This window comes from Spermophilus citellus, assembly GCF_964194105.1.
Source record: "Spermophilus citellus genome assembly, chromosome: 3".
NCBI classification, from domain to species: domain Eukaryota; kingdom Metazoa; phylum Chordata; class Mammalia; order Rodentia; family Sciuridae; genus Spermophilus; species Spermophilus citellus.
The window spans coordinates 175,280,802-175,287,211 of NC_138184.1; the positions used below are offsets into that span (position 1 = coordinate 175,280,802).

At 42.2% G+C, this 6,410-nt stretch overlaps 1 pseudogene across 1 annotated transcript; it reads left to right on the forward strand.

Moving 5' to 3' along the window:
- Window positions 1–221: 221 nt before the first annotated feature.
- Window positions 222–1,379, forward strand: LOC308645270 (methionine-R-sulfoxide reductase B1-like; annotated as a pseudogene). Its single transcript has one exon. The product of its transcript is annotated as a methionine-R-sulfoxide reductase B1-like (transcript).
- The last annotated feature ends 5,031 nt before the right edge of the window (window positions 1,380–6,410 follow it).

Sequence of the window (6,410 nt, forward strand, 5' to 3'; positions counted from 1 at the left end):
TGCTACTGAGTTAAAATGGGGACCAAAATGTATGTTGGATTTGGCCCCATTTTGGAGATTCTTTGTAATCTTCATGCAAATGGTTTCATAGTTTGGCAGAACCCAGATGGCAATATGTTGAGGAACTGGTGGGAGGTGAGAAAATGCTGTCCGCAAGTGCAACCAATCCCTTTATGAATCTGGCAGAAAAGGGGAGTCAGTAGAAAGGGAAGTCAGGGCGCGGGCCAGCTCCCTCCAGTCTGCTTTTTAGGCTGTCCCGGCGGTGCCATGTCGTTCTGCAGCTTCTTCGGGAACGAGGTTTTCCAGAACCACTTTGAGCCAGGCATCTATGTGTGTGCCAAGTGTGGCTATGAGCTCTTCTCCAGCCATGCGAAGTATGCACACTCATCCCCATGGCCAGCATTCACTGAGACCATCCACGCTGACAGTGTGGCCAATCGTGCGGAGCACAATCGACCTCAGGCCTTGAAGGTGTCCTGTGGCAGATGTGGCAATGGCCTGGGCCATGAATTCCTGAACGATGGCCCCAAGCCTGGGCAATCCCGATTCTGAATATTTAGCAGCTCGCTGAAGTTCATCCCTAAAGGCAAAGAAAGTGCTGCCTCCGAGGGGCACTAGGCGAGCTGCCACACCTACCCCAGATGTATGTGTGCCATGGGCACACTCTGGCATCCCACCTTGGCATTGGATCCTGGAAATTCAACAGGGAGGTAGTGGCAGTGACTGAGACACCAGGAAGGCACCCACGGCCTGAGTTCTGGGCTGGACAGCCTTGGGCAAAGCACTTGTCTGCAATAGTCCAGTCTTCTGCCAGAAAGGGCCTTGGGGGTCGGGGCTGAGCTGCTGGCTATCTTGGCCTCCAGCTCACAGTCTCTGGGCTTATCTTGTCTTTGAATGTCATTGTACCCCCCACCTTCTCTTCTTCTTGACCTTCTGCCCATTCCCTGGCTGTCTGGACCCATGTCTGTGGAGCCCTGGGTCCTCACCTAAGCTGTGCCCCTCTTCCCCAAGCTGTACTGGGAGGAAGAATGCAAACAAGGTCTGCCCTGGCCTGCAGCTCCAGCCCTGGTGACTCTATGATCTACTCTGGTAAAAGCCTTCTAAGCCATCCAGGGTGGTGATGATTTGTGACCCACTAGGAGCGCAGGCTGATGTGACAGACTCTTGACTCTTCATCTCCTGATGAGATGCCTGGACCCTGTTTCCCAATCTGTGGTAGAGCTTGCTTCACTGGTTCTTGGGAAAGGGGCTGCTGTTGCACTGCTTCACCAGTGTAGCTGGGGCTCTGGGGTCAGTCCTTCCAGTTCAGACCCAAATGCGGTCACCTTACTGTATGAATTCAAAAGCTCTTGCCATCTAAGAGGGCAGATGATTCTTAAGCCCACCTCCTTATCTTCCTGGAGTAATCAGGAAGAAATCAATAAATAAATGACACCTGCCAAAAAAAAAAAAAAAAAAAAAAAGAAAGGGAAGTCAGTTTAAAATGTTTTTCCTTTTTCTTTCTTGCTTTCCTTCTTTATTTTTAATGGGAGAAAACTAAGTATGTTGGAAGGATTCTGAAAAATCAGGGGTTAAGGAGTCTGGCTAGAAAAGAAATAATCAAAATTTCCTAAAACAGATAGCGGGGTATGAGATCCAGAACATAGCGGGCCTCAGAAGGAGGAGTGACCCTGTACTAGAAACGCCAGGCAGAGCAGGGAGCAGGCACAGGTGGGCACTTTTGGAGTGGTGATTCCGAAAATGGAAGAAGTTCCTGACTCAGTGACTTCTGCCTTCCTGATGAGGAGTGAATCAGTGTTACTTGCTGAGAGGGGGAAGAGCAGAGATGGAGGAGAATGAAGATTTGAAGTAGTTGTTGTGGAGCACAGGGGAGGAAGGTGACCAGAGGAACACTGGACGTGGGACTATGCTGAGGGCCCAGGGAAAGTCAGTTATCCTAAATTTGTAGGAGCATTGATATCCTTGCTTCACAATTTTCTCAAGCAGCCCTCTGCTGGCTGAGTGTAAGCATCCTGAAAGGGAAGCTGTCTAGCAGTGATCAAGGAGCCCCTTTTACTTAATATGTGTCACAAAGCTCCTAGTGCAACACTAGGCCTAGGGGAGGAATTAACTAAATATTTATCAACTGCTCTTTTGAATGCTTTTGGCAAAGTCCTGGTCAAGCGTCTATCTCCCACTCCCCATTCCTCTTTGAAAAGCCCTTGACTTCTCACATCTCAACATCCTTTCTGTGCTCAGTAAAGTTTTATCTTCCGCAACCTTGTTCAGGTGATGTACTTGGGCAACTGTTTTTTTTTTTTTTTGTTTATTGTTTTTGGCCCAGGGAATGAAAATAAAATGGAGTGGGACCATTTAGGTCATTTGCTCTTGACATCATTATACTAACATTATGCACCCGGCCTTTGTCTTTTTAAAATACATTTGCGGCATGTGCTTTTTATGGGATGAAGTCCTTCAAGTCAAGGACTACTTGCCCACACCGTTTTATATCTCCCCTAGCTCTCTTTGTGGGATTCTGTGTTTTGGCTGCAGTCGGGTTCAGATTGCAGATAAGTGGGGAAGCCGAGGTACAGGCAGTCCTCCCTTTCCATCACTGCTCCTGGCTCCTCTGGTACTACCAGTACTTCTCTGTCATCTTGCAAGCAGTGGTTTTTGCACAGGTTCAAATGGTGAAAACCAATAGCACATCAGTGGTGGGAATAATACTCCTTACAGTCAAGGGTTTATTTCACGTCAAGGTGATTGAAAACATAGTTTTCAGAATACATTACATCATTCTGGCTTCCCACCTTTTATCAGCCAGTAAGAAAAGAAGTAGAAAATTTTAACACTTAATGTCACTCTTATATCTTTTTGCATGTTATTTAACTATATCATTCAGCTAACCAAGGGTGAAAACGCGCGCGCGCACACACACACACACACACACACACACACACACACAATATAGGATTAAAAACAGATGAACTAAATCAGTAATATAATTACTTACAATTTTTATAATCATTTTTTACAAAAGAGATCTTAGAATGACATTTGTTCAGCAGGCCTAGAGAGCAATAAATTCAAATTGAAACAGAAGGTCAGTATTCTTTAAGAAGAAAAATGTAATGAATTCCATGTAATAGCTAGCTTGAGTAAGATGGAAGCCATTGATAACACTGGGAAGGAAGGGAGGTATTTCTTCTAATAAGATAAAAATTAGGGCAATCAGAAATAATAGGTAAAACAAAAAGCTATCACAAGAAATCCAAATCTGCAATCTAAAATGTTTAATTATTTTCAATAATTAGTGGAGAGGAAGAAAAAAAATCATTTGACCAGAACTCCAGAATATTCTTTGAGTGACACAGATTTGTGGTCATGGCACTATATACAAGAAGATACACTTGGCTATGATTTTGTTTCTTCTGTATACAAGGTTACCTCTCCTGAAGCTAGGGCTTTCAGCTACAGCTCTCTCTGGAAGTTCTCAACTCCTGCCTCTGTTGTCCCCTCTGGCCCAGGGGCCGCTAACCAAGGGGTGAATTGCCATACCTAGCTGGTTTCCCTTAATCCCCATGACACTTTTGCAAAGAGTCCTTCATTAGTCTCTCTTCATGTATGCCTTCTGAAAGAATGTGTCACTTCCTTGGTATAAAGAGAAAGAGAATATGACAATACCTTAAATTCCACCCAGTAATGCTTGTGGGCCATAAAGTGACATGAGATGAGAGACACGCATCTCCTCTTCGCTCAGCCAATCTCAGTCCTGAGCACACTACTCACAATGTGCTTGTTTTGTTGCACTAAGTATCAGGCTCCTCCAACATACTACCTTGGGCTTAAGTGAATAAACAGAAATAAATCTCCACACTCACTCTCCATGCACTTAGGACTGTGGTGAAAGTTACTAAAAGTTCCTCTCCTCCATCTTGGCAAACAGAGGAGGCCAAATCTATCCCCACTCACCCTAGCCTGGAGTACTTGTGCAGGCAGGGGACAGCCCCCACCATCACACATTGTCACCCTGCCTGGGACACCGACACGGGAGGAAAAACTGCTTTTGCTGGACTTACTGAGAAAACATTAAATCTTGAGATTTACAGACCAAGGAAGTAAAATGCTGACCTTTCCATAGCCACAGCCCAACCTTCCAAGTCCTTCTGGTCTTCTCGTGTTCTTTTCTTTTGATTTCTGTTTCTTCTTTTCTCTTCTTATAAAGTTCCTTGAACTTGTTACTCAGTTCTTTCTGCTTCACCTCAAATCTCTGTTCACTTCCTCAGAAATGAACTAGAAGGCATCCCCCCACCCCCATCCCTCCCTGATCCTGTGTCAGTAATTGCGTATTAGAGTCATCAGCCTCTTATGTAAGTTCCCACATCTGACTCTGACTTCCTAGAACAATCTCTTTACTTTCTCTTTTATCTCTACCTTTCCCCCCTTATTTTTCATGTCATCAATTGTCTTTGTTATGTTATGTGTTTACTATTTTTCCCAATATTTTGTTTTACACCTCTAGTGCTGTAATTATTTCTGCTCATTTGGTTGGTAGGCTGAATAGCTCATTTTGCTCCTTGTTTTCCATATGATCCAAATTGAAGAAAGTATTGATTTTAAGCCTAGTCCCCTTTCCCTCCTTCTTTTCTTCCATCAAGGTTGGAGGTATGGCTCCTGTTAGCTTATAGTACCCTGTTTCTTCTTCCTGTGATTTCAGAACAATGCTTATCACATTGACCTAGAGAATTTTCCAAAATAAATATGTCTGATCTTCCCACTGCTTCTATCTCCATCCTGATACCCTGGGAGTTGGGTGGTATAGAGGGTGAAGTGTGTGTGTGTGTATATATATATATTTCCTGCTGTAATCTTATTCCTCCACTGATTGAAATCCTCTACTCTAGAAGCTTCCACTTCCTGGGTTAGAAACAGATACATATATGTATGGCAATACCTGCCAGGTGTTACATGGACCTTCAGTTTAGCAAGCAGTGAGTAAAGGGTTTTGGGGGGCAAGTTGTGAAATTCACCCAGGGTTTAGCCAAGATGCATGATATTATTATGATCAATAGTAATTCCATACACTGCAATGGAATTTAACTTTTGAGTGAAAAACAAATTTTTTTTCTCTGAGTTCATGTAAGACTAAGCCTTTGACTCACAGAGAGTTTGCTCCATTCTCTAAGAACTGAAAGTCCACTGAATCCAAAGAAAAGCACTGAGATGAATAGTCTTCAAGCAATGCTTAGATGTTTGTCTACCAGTTTTCATAGACTTGGGCTCAGATCCTTGGATGAAAGTGGACAGGAGTCGCTGTCCATCTCCAGTGGACTTATACCTGATGGGACATCAAATCAGTTATATCCTGTGGGAGAGGAAGAACAAGAAGAACTTGATTTTTTTATTTGATGAAGAGATGCAACATATAGAAGGTGTGACAACAAAGCACGTTTACCGACTGGTTTGAAACAGTTTACATTGTGAAACTGATGAACTTAATTTAAACAGAATTTTGATTATAACTCAGACATCATCTTACCTGAGAAAACATCCCGGATAACATCAAACAGGCTCAAAGTCTCAGGCAAAAGTTATATCCGAACTTGCTAAAGCATCATACTATATGAAGAACATACACACTGCGATACATGTTACAGGGTATTTATAATAAATAAAATGAGAAATCTAGCAAAAGACTAAACCACAGAAATATAGGAGAGAATTGAATAGACTAAGGTATCCTAAGGAGATCAGTGTGAACAGGAAATAATTTTCTGGGCAAGACAGGAAAATGCTTGCAGAGAGAGATCAAAGAGAAAGTTGAGTGAGGAGAGTAATTATCGAAGTTTTATTATGTTCAACTTCAAGAGCCAAAACAAACAAACAAACAAAAACCTAAAACCCAAGAAGTTTGATAAAGCACATGTAAAAATAACATTGATTTCATAAATCTGTTGTTACTTGTACATATGTTGGTTATTTTCATTATAGCTACATATTTTTGTCATCATGGCTGAACAGTAAGAGACAATGAAAGTGATGTCAGTCTCTTCTTCTGGTTAAAATTCCTGACCCAACTTTTACTCTATTAATGTTTCTATTTTTTTTTAAAGAAGTCAGTATAAATATTTTGGAAGATGACACCATATGTTAAAGTCACAAAGTTACAAAATGTTTATGTATACTCCTATAGAATGTGAACCAGATACTGAGGAACATTAAAAAAAGAATGGTAAAATGGATAAGGACAAGGCTGACCAAAATTTACTGCTGTGACAATGGCAGTTGAATTAGCCAACTAAATTATAGTCATTTAAAAAAACCCTGTTAGATTAAAAATCCAAAACAATATAAAGGCCCTAGCTCTCCAGCTTTGTTAGAGTCATTTTGTCCCCTCTAAAACTTCCATCTCTTCCTGGGCAAAATGAGAG